The sequence below is a fragment of the Rutidosis leptorrhynchoides genome, chromosome 3 (genome assembly GCF_046630445.1).
Source record: "Rutidosis leptorrhynchoides isolate AG116_Rl617_1_P2 chromosome 3, CSIRO_AGI_Rlap_v1, whole genome shotgun sequence".
NCBI classification, from domain to species: Eukaryota; Viridiplantae; Streptophyta; class Magnoliopsida; order Asterales; family Asteraceae; genus Rutidosis; species Rutidosis leptorrhynchoides.
In genome coordinates, this window is record NC_092335.1 from 684,260,001 (window position 1) to 684,280,154 (window position 20,154).

The following is a 20,154-nucleotide window of genomic DNA, read 5'->3' on the forward strand; positions in this document are numbered from 1 at the left end:
AAATGACAAGAAGAAAGTAAAACCTCCTCCCGCGTTTGGTTGGTCGAATATTGAGACGACCCGACCCAATCCATAGGGACGAATACAATAACATATGATTACATCGCGAGGTACTTGACCTCTATATGATACATTTTACAAACGTTGCATTTGTTTTTAAAAGACAACCTTTCATTACATCAGAAGTTGACATGTACGCCTACCATTTCATAATATCCAAATGACCTAATCTGTCATTTATTTAATAATAATCTCTAATGAACTTCAATGACTCGAATGCAACGTCTTTTTGAAATATGACTTGAATAGTCCCAAGTAATATCCTTAATATGAGCTAATGCACAGCGGAAGATTTCTTTCAAGTCCTGAGAATAACATGCTTTAAAATGTCAACCAAAAGGTTGGTGAGATATAGGTTTAAATACTAGCAGAGTTATAAATATATAGACCACAAGATTTCATATATAACATTTTAATAAAAATATTCTAAGTGGTTGAGCACTTGGTAACCATACTTAACTATTGATCATCGTCGCATATTCCCTCTTATATATAATTTCACTACACCGTTACCAAATGTAGTCAGCAAAACGAAGTACTGTGCAACCGTTAAAAACTGGTCGTCCAGCCCGGTTGGGGTTGTCAGGCCCGATAGATCTATCAACAGGATTCGCGTTTACACTACCCCGTGTAAATAGTAGTTACCAAGCTACAGGGAAGTATGCCAGTAACACAACCCAACATAGAATATATATATTTTTGATCACTTGTGTCCATAACGTAAATCGTAAAATGCATGTATTCTCATCCCGAAATATTTAGAGTTTAAAAAGTGACTATATACTCACCATACTGTATTTTGTAGTAAAAATACATATAACATCATTGAACAAGTGTAGGGTTGGCCTCGGATTCACGAACCAAAATTAGTTATATATATTTATATATTGGTTAATATCTGTTTAACAATTAAAGTCAAGTCATAGTGTACCTCGATCCTAATGCTCGAGACTAATATGCAAAAGTTAACAAAAATTCATTTGGCTCAAATTAATTTTCAAAAACTTATACATGATTATTATATAGTTAAATATCGTCGTTTTAGATTTTTAAATATTTTTACAAAATTTATTAAAGTATAATTCATTAATTAATAAATAATCTTTATATAAAAATATACTAAAATAAATGATATTTTATAATAATAATATTTCCATTTAAAATAATTCTTTTAATCAAAATAATAATTTTAATGATGATAACGATGATAAAAATAATAAATTGATAGTTTTAACAATAACAATCAAAATAATAATTTGATAGTTTTAATATAAATGGTGTTTTTAATTACGACTAAAATAATAACTTGATAGTTTTTGATAGAAATATTAATTATTTTAATTATTAATAATAATAATCATAATAATAATAATAATGATAGTAGTAATAATAATAATAATAATAATAACAATAATGATAATAATTAGATAATAATAGCGATGATTATAACGATGATGTAATAAAAATAATCATTTTTAATAATTAATATAAAAATTCAATTGATTATAACTTCTAATCCGTTCGTCAAATCCATTTGATATCTAAATGAAAAGTTTATAGTTTTTCGCCAGCTTTCCAAAAACATGCATATCATATACCTTATCTTAACCGCATGAGTAACTAATTCAGAATCTATCCTAAAATATATTTTGACAATATTAAATACACAAGCATGCATGATCCTAAATACTCGAGCACTAGTCAAGGATACACTGCAAATATATAAAAAATTAAGTTATGAGTGCTCACGTATCAATATTGAGATTCAATATTGCAGGAAAAATACGTAAACGCAACGGAGACGATAAACACTAGTTTGGCCTCATGAGCATACCCCCGATCCATACCCATAACTTCCAAAGCCATAACTCATAAAACCATTTTTTTGAAAACCCGTTCTAGATTACTCGAGCAGCACTCCGTCGTAGTATTTTATGTATAAATAATAATAATAATAATAATAATAATAATAATAATAATAATAATAATAATAATAATAATAATAATAATAATAATATTAATACTCCTAATTATAAATTAATAATAATATGGATCTTAAAAATAATAATTATAATTATAATTTATATATATGTAGATAGGAAGTACGAGAGTCAGAAGGAAAAAGGAAAAAAAATGAATGAAGTAGAAACAACAAAAACGAGCGAGCTTTAAAGATGTGGCCTGGCCCTCCCTTCCATGCGATTGCATGGGTCTGATGGGCAATGGCCATGCGATCGCATGGCCTAGCTGTCCAGCACTCCAACTTTTGATTTATTCAGCCGACGTTTTAAATAAATAATATATATATATATATATATATATATATATATATATATATATATATATATATATATATATATATATATATATATAATCTATATAATTATTTATATAATATAAAATATTTACCTTTATGGTAAAAATATAATTTACAAAAATGACAAGTACGTTGTCACTCGACTCATGTCCCGGTTCCGGTTTATCAAATGAAGTTTCGTACGCTTAGAAAACTGACACTTTTCGTTTCGTAAATCGAACCTTTATCAAAATTTAGACTTAAATTTATGGAAAACTAACCCATTCAAAGTATAACTTAATCTTTTTAGTATTGTGGTCATTTACTTTCTTAAATCAAAGTCTCGTTGTTTAACTAAGTATAATTAGATCCAAAACGTTTTATATTTAGTTAAATATTATATTTAGTCATTTTGTAAAATACATAAATATATATTTTATGAACACGTTTTACTTAAATATTTATTTTTTATTAAAATCACGGACCGTTATCATTTACAGTTTGTCAAAAGGTTTCTAGAAAAATTTCAACTTTTAAGATAACGTTAAAATCTTTATTTAAAAATGGTTCGTTAATAATTTGACGAAAGTGGTTTCGGATATTTATAAAATTATATTCTTTTTTAAAGAAGACGTGACATTTAAATCATATTACATAATTTTCAAAATTATAATTATACTAAACTTAATACTTACACCTTGTCATGTGGTAAAATACATTATCTTTTACCCTCGCCGACAAATATAGTAACTTATATCGAAATCAAATATGTTCATATAGAGTATTATATATCTAATACACATAATTGTTCGTGAATCACCAGGCATGGTCAAAGGGTAACGAATTTCATGAATATAGATTTCAAACTTTCTAGACTCAACATTACAAATTTTGCTTATCGTGTCGAAAACATATAAAGATTAAGGTTTAAATTTGGTCGGAAATTTCCGGGTTATTACAAATATGACTTAATTCAAATAAGAATCTATGTGAATTACCTTCCTTTTAGCTAAAACTGTACATTTTTACGCAACAAAAGTTAGCTGAAAATTTTATTGCCGAAAACGTGTAAACGTGGAGCACAATTTTTCTTATGCTCAATTATCTCATATATCTCAATTAATTAGCTAAGATTGACATCACCTTGGTAGACGTACAAAACAAACAAATTTGATCCATAAAAATGAGTATATTATTTTAAAAACCCTGTTTAGAAAACCTTAGAATAGAAATTTTGTGAAAAGTATAAAACATTCATTTTTTAACAACCATACAAATAACAATGTACCACCATCATTGCTATCTTCAAGAATGGTTAAGAAATCGAAGAACAAATGTCAAGATGTTGAAGAAGACGACTTAAACAAAAAACCTTCTTTAACCCCTGGAACGAAAATGGTTAGTTATTCTAAAAGAAAAGAAAAGTTGTTGAATAAGATATCTTTGCAAAAAAAAAAAAAACTTTTATATTAAAAATCTGTTCGATTGATTTGGGTTGCATTTTATATTCAGTTGGTCAAACTGTCAAAGAGATAAACTTTGGATCTCAGTCAATAACTAAATTGAGTTAAACATGTAAGCGGGTCGAAAGTCACCCCAAATGCATTTTCATGCTTAATCTCATTATTACTTCAAAATGAAGTGTAAAATTATCAAATGCTTTATGATCATAAGTTACATTACCCTAATAAGTTAAATAACGTACACAAAAGGAGTGAAATATGTTGAAATATATCGACACAATCTTGTTATTAAAATTACTAGGGTATTATATAGTTACTCAAATGCTTTACCTGAGCCCTTTTGACCATTTAAATAACTCGAGTGGGTATGCATTAACATAGCAAGTGCATTGTCGTTAATGTGTCTGGTGTGGGTGTTGCTGCCTATTGTAGCATGTCTCCAAGATCTTTGTTTTACAAATCTGACTTGGACTCGATTAAGGATGTTTTGGTAGATATTGATGTTGGTATTGACTTGTCTGAGGTTGCAGCGAATGGACCTTTGTTTTGTGGGTCGATTTCGGGGGTATTTATGTCGGACAAGCAAGACGGGGGGCTTCGGTTTGGTAGTCTACATGTTAGGGATGTGGGTGTTTCGGCTTCCTCTCCTGCTATTTGTCGGGCAGCCTTGTTACTTCTAATTCCAGGGGTGGTGCGCCCTCTAATGTCGGTGTGATTGGGGTGCGGGTAAGAAGAGGTTTAATAAAAACAAGAAGAAGGTTTTGGATGATGAAGCTTTCACGCTTAGGGATGAAGATGAGGAGCTTGTGGAGGATGATATGTGTTGGTGCATAATTAGTCCCCGAGTTCATTATGATCAAGTTTAAGTGCTTTAGTGTTTAAGTTTCTCCGCTGGTATGCAACCGCACGGTTGCAGAATGCAACCGTACGGATAGGAAGGCAACCGCACGGTTGCAGCGTGATGTGTGTATTTATAGAGGATTTCGGGTTCATTGTTAGGGTTACGTATCCTAGCCTATTCTACACGTACAATCCGAATCCCTGGTGCTCTAGCATTCAATATAGTCGATCTTTAACATATCTAAGTCGATTTTATCATTAAGATCAAAGGTTTTCTTAAGGTTTGAGTATAAAACCCAATAACGAGATTTTCCGCACTCGTTATTGAGACTAAGATCGTTTAATCTTGTTTACACGATCCTACAAGTGGTATCAGAGCTTGTGTGATTGATTGAACGATTGGTTTTTGTCAAAGTTTGTTTAGAAATCATGTTTTTAAGTGTTTTTTGTCAAAAACCCATTTGGATCATGATTTTTCAGTGTTAATTCGTGTTTTTGTTAGTTAAAAGTGTTAGTCTGGTCTAAAACTTTATTTGGAACGTCAAACATAAGCTGGTTTCTATTAAATTTGAGTGCTAGATCGACCAATACCCTAAACCCTAGTTTCTGTGCAGTTTTTCTGCCCAGATTCGTCCAAGCAACCAACCGTACGGTTACACGCTGTAACCGCACAGATACTCCATCTGGATATCTCAACCGTATGGATACGTATCACATCCGTATATTATTCACCCTTTTAAATCACAACCGTAATAGATCACAACCGTATGGATACACTCTGCATCCGTCCGGGTATACCTTACATCCGTATAACCTAATCCGGTTACACTTTACAACCGTGTAACTTGCAACCGTGTCAGATCCTTTGCATCCATATATTACAACCGTATAAACTACTGCAACCGTATTGTGCAACCGTACGGTTACAATGTCAGACGTGTTTGAATCTACTGAAATGCAATCTGCTCTTGTCGGTGCTTCGTTTTCAGGTCTTCATCATTTGTTGAAGACAGAAAATGAGATCGGTAGCTCATATAGGGTACCTAGGCTAGAATCCTTGGATGACTTTGCAGAATGGAAGCCTAGGTTCTTGATTTCGCTAAACGGTACAGACTCAAGGTTATATAATTTCTTAAAAGTTGAATATGTCTTTCCGGTTAAGGATCAAGGGGAAACTAAGACACCAATGGAATTGTCGGCAACTGAGCGTGAGGATTATAATCTTGAATGTAAAGCATATAGCCATCTTACTCAAGCATTGTCCAAAGAGATATTCCATCAATTTGAAACACATTTGACAACTTATGCCTTATGGAATGCTCTTGAGAGTGGTAATGAAGGGACTGCTGAGTATAGGAAAACGAAAGGTAAGGTTCCGAAGAAGGAGTGGAAGATTTTTGCAGTTCAACCTGATGAATCTCTGAAGGATGTTGTTGCTAGATATCGTCACTTGTTAACTGAACTAAAAAGGTTTGATATTGTCTTTACCACCAAGAAGATTGTCCAATGCTTTCGTGAGGGTCTTCCGATTAAGTGGGATCCTATGATTGTTGAGATTGAGAAGTCCTTTGCTATCATGGATAACTCGCTAAGTGCCTTTGTGACTAAGCTTCAGGCAAAGGAATTAGAATTTCAAGAGAGATTGAAGAGGTTAGAGACTGTTCAGAATCCTGTGAAGTATAAGGCACTAGAAATAGGTTCATCAGAAACAAAACATGCCCAGCCTCAGACAGCCTTCACTTCCAATACGGAGAAGCTCACGTCAAGTTATGTCACTCCATCACCTCAAAGTGTTTTGTATCAAACAACTTCTAATAAGGTGGCAAGCACTGAGGTTTTGAGAACAGAGAATATTCGCATGCGTACTATTAAAGGAGTGGAGGAAGATATGGCGTTAGTCTCAATGGTAGTGAATTCTTATAATGATTTGTTACATGGGAGAATTGGTAATAGTCATTTGGAACAGGAAGACTACGATCAGATATGCGAAAACGAAATGGAGAAAATGGATATTCTTTGGGCCATGGGTAGTGTGATTCGCAGGGCTAAAAGATACATTGAAAAGACTGGGGAAAAACACTTGGGTGAGTAAGAACACCAAGTTTGGTTTTGACATGAACAAAGTTCGGTGTCATAACTGCCAAGAGTTGGGTCATTTCAAGCGCAACTGCACTAAACTAAAGCAGCAAGGATTTCATAACCCATTTCATAGTCAGAAGCGTGAATCGAAGAATACTGTTAATATTCCCATTACGGAAGACTCGTCAAAGGCGTTACCCGTTACTTATGATGATGAGTCCTATGATTGGTCTTTTGATGTGACTGACGTCTACGATCGTCATGCTAATGTAGTTAGGATTCAGATGACTGAGGAAGAGGAGGCAAGAGAATGCTGGACAAATTATGGAGATGTTTGGACGGATAGGGCTTGGGATGTAGAATGGAAGAATGATTGGATAGGGCTTGGTACTGGACAAATTATTTACGTAGAGGGTATGTGAATAAGAGGGTTCAAGAAAAGTTTAAATGGGCAAAACATAATGATGGGGATGTTTGGACAGATAGTGAGTCTTCCAGCTCAGACGATGAATCGAGAAAAGAAAGAGTTGGGGACAGGTTTGTGGTTGAGAAAAAGGGTTCGTCTGATTATGGTTCAGATAGCTCAAGTTCGGAGTCGGAATCAGAATCAGATTCAGAATCAGGTCAGGCTACTGCCAAAGAGCCACGCCAATATGCATTCATGGCTGATTCGTCTAATAAAGCCAAGGTAACTCTAGAAACTAAATTTGTTTGTACTAAATGCGATAACCTTGAAAAGCAAAGAGTCGGTTAAAACATGCAGTGGATGCATAACTTTAGAGGATCAGATTAGAAAACTGTCTGATATATGCCTAAATTGTAATAATTGTGTTTCTTTAAACCAAGAAATAGATGTCCTTAAAAAGGCTAATCAGGTTCTTAAGAAGCAGTATGAGGACAACCTATATTTTAAGAATAGGTAAAAAGAGTTTAGGGACATTATTAAGACTCTAGACGATCAGGTGACAGATTTGAAGTCGAATGTGCTGTTAAATACTCAGACCATAATGAGGCAGATTAAGGAGATAGATGAGCTTAAGAGAGATAAAGAATCCTTTATGATTAGTTTTGAAACTGAAAAGGAAAAGGCTTATATTTACAAGAGGTCTGCCTTCGTGCTAGAGTATTGTCAGAATGTAGGAGGTAGAAAAACTAGTAGTGACTATAAGCAGTGTCCACCCCCATTTGAGCATGACTATAGTTTCCCACCTCCGGAGAAACAGTTCGGAGAAGATTATGTCCCTATTCAATCGACCGAGCAAGATAAGGCTAACGGGTTAGGTACATCTGAGACTACTGAAATAGGGGTTGAGAAGTCTAAAAACGTAGAAAAACCTAACCGTGAAACTGTTAAAATTTTGAGAAATCCGGCAAATCAGAAACCAATAAAAATTAGGAACAAATCACCAATTAAATTTGTTAAAGGTCCTAATTTTGAGGAGGAGGACTTCTTGAAACCTGCTGAAAATTCGCAGCCCAAGTATGTTCCTCCACCTAAACGGTCTCCTGAAAGAACTCTTGAGCGATCTCCTGTAAATAGGAGATCTCCACCCAGATATTTTAGAAACAGATCTCCACCAGCTCGTAGACCTAGTTTCAATTCCTACTTTAGGAATGATAATGTTGAAACAGTGCGTGCTTGTTTACACTGCGGGTTGGGAGGTCACAGGACGGTTCATTATTCTAAACGATTTATAGCACCCAGGAGGAGGATCGAATGGAGTCCCCCTAAAAGTTTTCAAAATTATCGATCCGTCTCTCCCTTGATGTAACATCCCAATTATTTAAGGTATTATTTTATGTGAATTTTATTGCTAAGAATTTAAATGGCAAAGGTTACTTTATTTTTCTTAAATGGACAAAAGTTAAGTTTATTGGTTAAGTTAAGAAGGACTAATGGTGCAAAGTTAGAATTAAGGACCTCCTTAACTATAGATGTGATGGGGAGGGTAGAAAGTGTAAATAAGCCAAAGTTAATTTAAATAAAAGAAATTAAATTGCTGGAAATCCTTTTTATTCACAAAAATTATACAGAATACTCTCCTGTATATGTGTGTGTCGACATTGAGGGAGAAGGAAGAAGGAGAACCATAAATTGATCAAATTGTGCACATGCAAGTTCAAATTGGTGAAACCTAAGATATTCTAAGCACATTAGCAAGTCTTAATTCTTCTTATTTCTCTTCTTGTGCACAAATTAGGGTTCTTGAACTCTAGAAAACAAGATATGAATTTTATGTCTAAGTATTGCTCATATTGTGTGATAATGATGAGTTTTATGCTTAAGAAGTTGTTATTTGCTGAATTCTGCACATTGGTATGAGTTAGAATGAAATTGCTTATGATTTTGTAAGTAGATACATGTACAAACTTGCATTAAGAATTTATGGTATGATTATGGTGAAGTTAATGATATTCTAGTGCAAATTCTAGTCATGCACACCAAGTGTTTGATAAAATGTCTCAATGAGATGTTTATGTGTTTTAGTTAGTAATTTTAAAGAAGGATGTTCATGTATGGGTTATTGTTATTATTGTAAGTTATGGAATTTGATTAATTGATAACTTAAGGGTGTTAGTAATGGAATTGGATTTTATGCACATTTGTTGGGTAATGAAAGGATTAAAGGAAAGTTGCATGTATAGATAAAAGAGATGAGTTAGTAATGTACCTGGTTAAAGATATGAAGTCTAATTGGTAATATTGTTATCTTAGAAAAGATGAGATCAAAAGCTATATGTATGTTTGTTGTGATTAGGGGGTTAAGTGAATGTGTAAGTATATGAAGATGTAAAGATTCATGAAAGTTGTGATTTTTGATTGAGTTGTGTGATTAATGGGATTAGCTCATGTATAGGTGCTAATCAAGGAAAAGAGGTTACAAGTGATCAAGGAATTTCATGTAAGCAAGGTAAGTTTATAGGGGGTAATATGGGCGGGTCAAGAGTGGCTTAGTGTTCTCGGATTTCATCCGTGCAAGAGAGTAACGACTAAGTGCACTAGTTGTGTAGCTTAGATACAATTGTTAGGTTAGCCTAATAATTGTATCTATGGTTGATGATTAGCTTAGGCAAGGTTATTACATTACTAGTAATCTTGCCTATGGTATGTTTTAGCTTAGACACAATTAAGTGTCTATGTATGAAATGATGATGAAATGAAATGATGATAGCTTAGGCATATTTAGTATGCCTATGGTTAGCTTAGGCATGATTACTAGGGTCGGCCTAGTAAGTCATGTCTATGGTATGAATGAATCGGATCCGAAAGTAAGCAAGCAACCGATAGGTTAAAGGATAAGTATTGTGATTTATGCCCATTGATTTATGTTTTAAGTTTTATTACTTGCATATAACTAACTAAGTGTAAAAGCTTACCCCCTTGATGTTTTATGTTTTAGGGACTAAAGTTCACCGCGAAGGTAAAGAGCCCATTTGAAGTGTTAGTGGAGCATTGGCACTAGCGTAAGTGGTATTGCAAGTCTTCCCTGAAATCTAGCTCTATGGTACCGCTTATCAAACGCCAAGTATTTTGGATTGTGTCATGTTTGTTATTGTCAAATTTTGGGACCAAATGATGGTTGGAATATGAAAACATGATTTTGATGTCTAAATGTTGTTTGTGGATGTTTAATGATGTTAGAAACTGGTTTCTTAAGTTTGAGTATGATTTATGCAGTTTTGATGTGTTTGAGAACGATGAAATTGTGTAAAAATTGGTTAAAGTTTAAAGTTGCAGGTCAGGTCCTGGACCGTGTTGTGTCGGGCCGCGGCCAGAGGCTCCGCGCCGCGGCAATGGCCTAATGTTGGTGACAGAAACTGAGTTAAGAAGTGTTATTTTTCCTGTGTTGTATCGCGCCGCGACAAGGCAAGCCGCGCCGCGGCAAATGCCCTGTCTGGGCAGTAACTTAGTTTTCCAAAAAAAAAAAAAAAAAAAATTTTACTCGTTTCAAGGCGTTAAAAGTTGGTATCAGAGCTATGGTTTAAGGGACTTGGATAACCCACGCTAGGGATTATCTAGGCTTAAACCATTGTTGTGAAGGGATAAGCGGTTTAGGACTTGCATAAGTGTTAAGGTCGAATAGTTGTGCCATGCTCCATAGGGTAGAGTCGTTGACGAGACTTGTAGTATAATGATTGAGATTATGATTGGTTTATGTAAGGAGTTTAATATTCGTTAGTCATGATGTCGTAGTAGACTAGATGTGTAATGAAATGGTGTAATAACAACAGGCCATTGTTTTTACTTCATTTTAGTACACACGAACGTCTACTATGGTCATGGTGAATCGAGTTAGGAATTCTTTCGATTTGTTTGGATATGATGATGATGATGTAGGTATTTGAACTAACGAGTTGAATGTAATTTTCAGAATGACTATTGTATCACCGAATAGAGGTAATGAGGAGGACGACGAGTACGTCCACACCCCATCCATGGAGTCTATTGAAGACTCTCAAAATGAATCCGAAGAAGTTAACATGCCAAATGACATTTCGGGGCAAATAGGGCAAGCCTTGATACGTTATACCCCAACCTTGTTAGAAAAGATCAAGACGTTGATAAATGATCAATTGGACGAGAAGTTAAAGACTCTTATTGCTAATAACCCTACTTTAAGAGGTGAAGGGGGAAGTGGGGTAAGACAAGAAGAGGTAGAAGCCCCAAAAAGGAAGGATGATCGTTTTGAATATAAGAACTTTGCAAATTGCCATCCCCCGGAGTTTCATGGTAAAGTTGACCCAATTGTTAGTCAAAGGTGGATTGATGAGATTGAAGAAACTTTTATGTTGTGTGAATGCCCCGAGCATTTAAAGGTAATTTATGCGGCTCATCAAATGAAGGGTAGTGGTTATGAATGGTGGAATTTCATAGTTAAGTCTCATGGGCGAGACGTGGCTACAAGTTTTTCATGGGATAAGTTTCGTGAAATGTTTATGACTCAATTTGCTCCACCCGCTGAGGTTAGTAGGTTGAAATCCGAGTTTATGAATATAGAGCATGGAAGTAAATCGGTGACCGAGTTTAATGCCGAGTTCAATGATAAGTCTCGTTTTTGTCCGGACTTTGTGTCAAGTCCCAAGTTGATGATGGATCATTATCATGAGAAGGTGAATCCCGAGATAAGTGAGTTTATCGACAAGAGCACGTATAAGACTTTAGCCGAAATGATGAATAGAGCACTTGTTAGAGAACATGAACTTAGGAAGAGGCGGCGTTTAAGCGAAAGTTAGATCAAGACTCTAAGGCAATGCAAAATGTGAGCCCGAAAAAGGGTAAGTTTAGTTCTGAGTCCCCGCACAAGTCAAAAGGGGGTTTCGTGTCGGGTAAGAGCGGTGGAAAAGAAGCGAAGACGTGTAGTAGGTGTGGTAAGAATCATACGGGTGAATGTAAAGCGAGTACCACCGATTGTTATTCTTGTGGGAAACCGGGTCATATGGCCGCCGAATGCCCTAAGAAAGGTAAGAAATGTTATTATTGTTTTGAGAAAGGTCACTTTCAAGCCGAATGTCCGGAATACAAGAAGGATTTAGCTAGTGGTAGTGTTAAGAAAGAGGTTAAGACGGAATCGAAGACTAGCGATAGCCGACCAAGGGCCCGAGCTCATCAGATTACCGCGCTCGAAGCGAAGGAGTCCCAAAATGTGGTGTCAGGTACCTTTATTATAAACTCTTTACCTGCGCATGTTTTGTTTGATTCCGGTGCAACGCGGTTGTTTGTATCGTATTCTTTTTGTAAACATTTTAATATGACTCCAAGTATGTTAGAACACCCATTAGAGGTTGAAATAGCGGATAATAAAACCGTGATGGTATATAGTATCATTAAGGGGTGTGAAATTGTTTTGGATGATGAAAAGTTTGTCATTGATTTAATACCCATGCATATGGGGGAATTTCAAGTAATTGTGGGCATGGATTGGTTGGATGACAATGAAGGAATAATTTTGTGTCGTAAGAAAATTGTGTTAGTTCAGTCACCGAGTGGGAAAGTTATATGGATTTATGGGGAACGGGCTAGGCGTGCTATTCCTATATGCACGTATGCTAGGGCTAAAAGATTTTTGTCTCATGGGTGTGGTGCGTTTTTGGCACACGTGGTTGATAGTTCGAAAAAGGTTGTTGAATTAAATGATGTACCAATAGTTAACGAGTTTCCGGACGTGTTTCCAAGTGAATTGCCCGGTGTACCTCCCGAGCGAGAGTTTAGAATAGATTTGATACCCGGGGCCACGCCAATTGCCAAAGCTCCCTATCTATTAGCCCCGTCGGAAATGAGAGAAATGATGACTCAATTACATGATTTGATAGATAAAGGTTTTATACGTCCTAGTAGTTCACCTTGGGGAGCTCCGGTTTTGTTTGTGAAAAAGAAGGATGGGACTATGAGAATGTGTATTGATTATCGAGAATTGAATAAGGTCACTATTAAGAATAAGTATCCGTTGCCAAGGATAGATGATTTGTTTGATCAATTACAAGGTGCAAGTTTCTTTTCAAAGATAGATTTAAGGTCGGGTTACCATCAATTGAAAGTGAAGGAAGAAGATGTCCCTAAAACGGCTTTTCGAACGAGGTATCGTCACTATGAGTTTGTGGTTATGCCGTTTGGGTTAACGAATGCACCGGCCGCGTTTATGGATTTGATGAATAGGGTTTGTCGACTGATGCTTGATAGGTTTGTGATTGTATTTATTGATGATATTTTGGTATATTCTAAAAGTGAAGAAGAACATGCGGTGCATTTGAGACAAGTATTATAAACTTTAAGAAGAGAAAGGTTGTTTGCTAAGTTCTCTAAGTGCGAATTTTGGCTTCGTGAAGTTCAATTTTTGGGACATGTCATTAATAAGAAGGGTATTTGTGTCGATCCAGTGAAGATAGAGGCGATTATGAGATGGGAACCACCTACGAATCCCACCGAGGTTAGGAGTTTTCTAGGTTTAGTGGGGTATTATCGACGATTTATACAAGATTTTTCTAAAATAGCCACCCCACTCACCAAGTTGACCCGTAAGAGTGTGCCATGGAGATGGGAAGAAAAGCAAGAACAAGCGTTTCAACTCCTTAAGGAGAAACTTGTTCAAGCTCCTATATTGGTTTTACCGGAAGGGAACGAGAACATGACGGTCTATTGTGATGCTTCTAAGAAAGGCTTAGGGTGTGTATTGATGCAAAATGGGAAGGTCATAGCTTATGCTTCCCGACAATTGAAGGAACACGAGAAACGTTATCCTATGCATGATTTAGAATTGACGGCCGTAGTTTTTGCTTTAAAGATTTGGCGTCATTATCTTTATGGTGTTAAGTTTTCCATTTATACCGATCATAAGAACTTAAAATATTTATTTGATCAAAGGGATTTGAATGATAGGCAAAGGAGAGGTCTCGATTTGGTAAAAGATTATGATTGTGAGATCTTATATCACCCCGGAAAAGCGAACGTGGTAGCGGATGCTCTTAGTAGGAAGTCGAGTCACCAACCGATTAAGATAACAAGTTTGGCTATGGTAATATCACCTCAAATATTTGACGATATTCGAGTTGCACAAGGTGAAGCATTATCACCCGAGAACGTGAGAAAAGAAAGGATCAAGGGACAAGTTAATGATTTTGTGGTAGATTCTCGTGGTTTAAGGCTTAGATATGGGAGAATTTGGGTACCTTTGCAAAGTGGTGTTAGAAGTGAGCTCCTTGACTTAGCTCACAAATCTAAGTATTCGATTCACCCCGGTGCTACGAAAATGTATAGAGATTTAAGGAAAGACTATTGGTGGCCGGGAATGAAGAGGGATATAGTTAAGTATGTGCACAAGTGTCTTACTTGTCTTCAAGTGAAAGCCGACCATCAAATGCCTTACGGTAAGATGCAACCTTTAGAAGTACCGGTTTGGAAATGGGAGCACATTACAATGGATTTAGTGACTAAGTTGCCTAAGACCCCTCGACAACACGATGTAATTTGGGTTATTGTTGATAGATTGACTAAGAGTGCATTATTTTTGGCAATAAGAGAAGCTTCATCATCGGAAGCAATGTCTAAGTTGTATATGAAAGAAGTTGTTGCAAGGCATGGAGTTCCGGTTTCCATTATTTCAGATCGAGACACCCGATTTACATCACGATATTGGAGAAAGTTTCAAGAGGAAATGGGTACTAAGTTACATGTGAGTACCGCGTTTCACCCTGATATGCCACTAACGGACGGTTTTATTTCTGCGGTGTCGTTAGGTCGCAGGGTGTCCGATTCGGTAGAACACAATGTCTTCGTTTATTTATATTTTGCGGGACCTAAATTACTTTACTTTCTAAGGTGTAGAAGTGTAAGTTAACCTAGTGTCGAATTTTTTATGCTGATTAACGAATTGAAGATCAAGTGGATAATTGTCTTTTATTTAAATTACCTGGATAGAAAATAGTAGTTGGTTTTAACTAAAGGCCCTAAATGCGGAAAAGTAAAAAGGTGGGAGGATATCCGGAGTATGCAGATCAGGGGAATGTTGACCAAGATATCAGTATTGGGTTAGGTTGAGGTAATTATGCTTATGTTAAGGCTATGTTTGGACCGATGTAGATCTGGTTGGATGAGCCAATTACACAGACCTACTTGTCTCTGACTCTCGGAGTTCTCTTTGAGCAGTGAGAAGTATGTCACTTGGTCGTATAACTGAAGCGTACAATACCTCGGAGGTTATCCTAAGTAAGGTACTAGGTGTGTTAGTGGGTTGAGCTCTAATCCTAACCCCCGTTATCAGTTTAGATAACTGAATAACAGCGTGCCGTGTTGATTGAACACTGATCACAAACGGAAGGAGTCCGTTGGTTTAAGTTGGCAAAACCTTAGATGATAACTAACTACCGTTACTTCATACTAGTGAGATCACAACAAAACAAACATTATACAGCATTATAGTTAACAGGCTGATAGTAAAGTAGATAGAAACCTAAAGAGCACCTAAACAGTTGATATGACTAAGTCCTAAGGCAACAATCAGACAAGAACATGCAATAGGCTTGGGTCATACAGTAAAGGCACTAACTAGATCTTAACAGCTCCTAAGAGGTCTCTTCGGAACAGTCAATAGATATACTAGGTCATTCATGTCTCAATTCCTAGGTTCCGTGTCCTAAAAGTGCATTAGATGCCTCTCGGGAACTCCGGCCATACCGAGTTCATAGAATCTTCAGATACAGTATAACCAGGGGTCTTAATCCTATGAAGTAGCTAATTTCATATAGGTGGACAAGTCCTGATCACAACCTAAGTTGGTCAATCCTTAAGATGCTAGCATACAAATCTATCAGACTTCCTAGTTCAGCAGTATAACAATAACCGTACTAAATTAACATAATTACACTAACCCAAACTTCTATCATGGCAACATACAGATAAATTAAGCAATCATGGCAATATCAGAACGCTTTATTAAACAATAAGAGTAAGGATACATGTTTAATACAAGAGATAGGCGTACCGGATAAAAGCCTGAAAAGCCGGACTTAATCTGCCCGGGATCCGAGGGACTCGGATTATCCTCCGAAAAGTATAAACTAACTAACTACTACTAAAAACTACCTAAGAAAATTGAAAATATGAATTGTGTTGCAAGTTGAGTGTGTTGAAAATGAGTGGAGGGAGCTCCTTTAAATAGGCAAAGTTTTCAGCCAAATCCGGCCGGCAAGCCGTATGGCAAGCCGGATTTGGCAAGCCGGATCCGTGTTGCCTAGTCGGATGGTGGGGCGGATTTGGCAGGCCGGATCCATACGGCAAGCCGTATGGCAAGCCGGATCCGTGCCCTGGTCAGCCTTGTTTCCTGGATCGTAACTTGATTTCTTGACTTTCACCGTTTTCGCTCTAGATTCTTCGTTTTAGCTCCGTTTTGCTTGATTCTTTTTGCATCGCCTTTGTAATTACTTAATCTACAAAACCAACCGAAAAAACGATAATTTTGCCGACAAAGTTTTAATCTTTATTGTTTTAGGCCTTGATTTAGGGGGTAAAAACGTGACTTTTTGCCCGATATCAAATACCCCACACTTAGCTTTGCTTGTCCTCAAGCAAATAAGCGGGAATATCGGGATCTTTCTAATGGATTCTTCTATGCCCCACCCGTAGATATTTTTATTATGCCTTCATCGGAAGTTGGTTCATCGTTCGAAAGTATTAGAAAAAGTTTCGAACTTAGATGATTTGGTCTTCAGATTTCAGTTTCGTCCGTAGTGGAAAAGGCATACTTTCCAACTCTCAGATGTAGAGTATACATGATCAGGCTCCTCACAGACGGATCACTCATATCACTCAAGTGTTTAGGGTGTCCTATTCTACTTGTATTGTCGCTCAGAAGCCAGTCGTGTAACAGTTCGCATCATAGGCTTGGTAAAGCATCGATATCTCCACCGGTTAAATGAGGACGGCACTGATCTTCTTCCTAGGCATTCTTTCAAGAGGAAGACGGGTTATAGGGTTTGGATGGAAATTTATGAATTTCGGTGAAAAGGGATCCAGATCTTTCGATTTTTGAGAGAATTGATAGACTTTGATTCTTCAGAGTATCCTTTTCGGATAGACAATGGCTGAGAATTCCATAAAGGTTTTTCTTCGGAAGAGGCGGATTTTGCTAAGACTTTGTCTAGAATTTTTTTTCTTTTGCTCTTCCATCATTCTTCTTAAGGGCATTTCCTCGGGTTTCTTTTTGCCTTATTTAGAGACTTTGCTCTTAGAGACTTTGCTCTTTCAATCATTTTTTTTTTTTTTTTTTTTTTTTTTTGCATACCCTTTCTTCATAACTTTTGTCTTCTTGTTCCTGGTGCCCAGAGAGGAAGTGATAATCCACTGAAAATAGGTCTTTGACCTATCAAAAACAATCAAGGTTTCGGAATCTTTCGACTAGTGCTTTTGAAGCGAATTTGATCGATCTATCTCTTCATTGATCTCTGGATCTTTGGTGAAATGGAAAGGGAAATGAAATGGTGTATGGTGTATTTGGGAGTGAATTTGGGGTGAATATTTCTGATTCATCAACTCGCGTTGTGAGTTGGTCTGGTTGAAATTATGTGGAAATGGAAACGGAAACGGAAGGTTTTTGTCTTCTCTATTCGGAATGATTTCGGAAGGAGTATCGCACCTGCACCACGTATGGCGCTCACTAACCATTGGCCTTGAAACGTATGTCTGAACCAAGTTCTAACTTGAACTGTACACCGGCACGCTCATCAATTGAAATAACAAAGTACTGTCGATTTGATGGGTCGTACAGATACTTTGGGTCCAAAAATCCTCACTTTTAAGAGTAGGGGTCGTGCTTGATCATGCGTAGCCTTTAACATACTTTCTTAAAAGAAATCTTTTGACACAAAACATTAGCTCTAGCTTAATCGTTCCGTTCTAATAAATGTTCCGAAAACCGATTTCTAGCAATTTTATTAGATCTTTTAGGCAAAAACAAAGTAAGAATTTTTCAAAATTACCCAATATCCATAGCTTAATTACTTTTTGGACAAAAGAATTTTTCAAAACCTGGCGTTTTATGGTTACTTGTCTTGAAATTTTGACCTTTAAAAACCTTACCCATTACCCCACACTTAGAAGAACATTGTCCCTAATGTTCTCTCAGAAGAATATTAATACTTTATAAATTAAGGACATGACTTCTAAAATTCTAAGTTGGTTGCGGGGGTAACCCCACACTTAGAGATTTTAGTGTGTTATAATTGAAATAGGTTAAGGAACGATTACTTCCCTATGGTCGCGTTACTTTCCTAGTGCTGGTCTCCTAGGGTCCATCTCCTACATACCAGTCTCCTGTATAATAATTCTGCATGAAGAACAAAAGAGAAAGGCAGCATTTCCACTATACAACAACTTTTCAATACAATACTTTTCAAAAGATAAAAACTGAAACATAAAAATAAAGAAAAGGTAGTCTAGAGGATACTATCCTGATGTGTAGGCTCTAAAAGATATCTGAAATCATCCTCATCCAAGTCCAAGTTCGGCAAGCGCTCAAACGTGTCTCCCGTATCCAACTCAGGTCCCAACAAAGAATCTAGACATAAGTCTGAGGGTAGCTCCAGGTGAGATAGGTCTGCGAGAGGGTCCTCATCGGGTATGGTTCCCGTGATCTCAAAAACCTGGGCCGTTGGCGGCTCCACTGAAATCGGAATGGTCACTAGATGACAACCATCTGGCAATGTTGTAGCTGGAGTCGGCTCTGCAACTGGGACAGGCGGCATAGTAGGCGTAGCAGTAGCATGTGGTGGCATAGCAACAGAGTGAACCGATGCTGGCGTAGACTGCCCAGGCGTAGATCGTCGTGTCGTCTGGGCACGAGATACTAGCCTATACGATGACGGGCCTAGGGTAGAACGAGGCATCTCTTCACGACGGAAGTATGCTCGCAGTGTCGTTTAAAGGCTTTGCTGATCCCTAAGTAACACCCACGCAACATCTGGATCGCCCAGTGTAGCTCCATAGTGGATAGATATCGGCGGCTCATATGAATCTGACAGTGGTGAATGCTCGGTCGGTCTCCTGGTTAGACGTCTGGATCGTCTGACCGGGGGAGACGGTGGCGCTGTGCTAATATCTTCCTCGATGCTCTGTAGTACCAGTCTCCTGGGGCCTAGTTGCCCTGTAGACGGCCTGTGCTGGCCGGCACTACTCCCTGATGAATATACTACAGGAGTCCTCCTCCTGCGTACAGGCAAGCTAGCTGATGCTCCTGAACTTGGCATAATATTGCCTAAAACACATTAAACAAAATCGTGAGCACTAAGCGCAAGTATGGCGCTTAGTTGGTTAGTACAGAAATAATATCTCAAGACTGAAAATAATTTGAAAGAAAATAAGTAATAAATAAAAAGGATAAGCAAGGGGTGCCTCCCAAGAGCGCTTTGTTTATCAAGTCGTTACAGCTCGACTTTTCCTTGTCTTCAAAATGGATCGAAGGAGAAAAGGTGTTCCTCCTTCTCGTAGTCTTCTAGATATGCCTTCAACCGGTGGCCATTGACCTTGAAATTTCCCGTAGGTCCTTCCAACTCCACAGCTTCGTGTGGAAAAGCGTGTACAACTTTGTATGGGCCACTCCATCTTGATCTAAATTTTCCCGCGAACTTCTTGAACCGAGAATTGAAGAGAAGAACCTTATCTCCAGGGGCGAACTTTGTAGGAATTAATTTGGCATCATGCGCGAGTTTCGTTCGTTCCTTGTAGATATACGACGTTTCATATGCTTGGTCTCTCAATTCGGCGAGTTCGTTCAATTGCATCTTTCTGTGTTTACCGGTAACTGAGGGATCGAGGTTGCAGGTCTTCAGCGCCCAGAGAGCTTTGTATTCGAGTTCCAACGGAAGATGACAAGCTTTCCCATAGATCATTCTGTAGGGTGTAGTTCCTAGAGGATTCTTGTAGGCAGT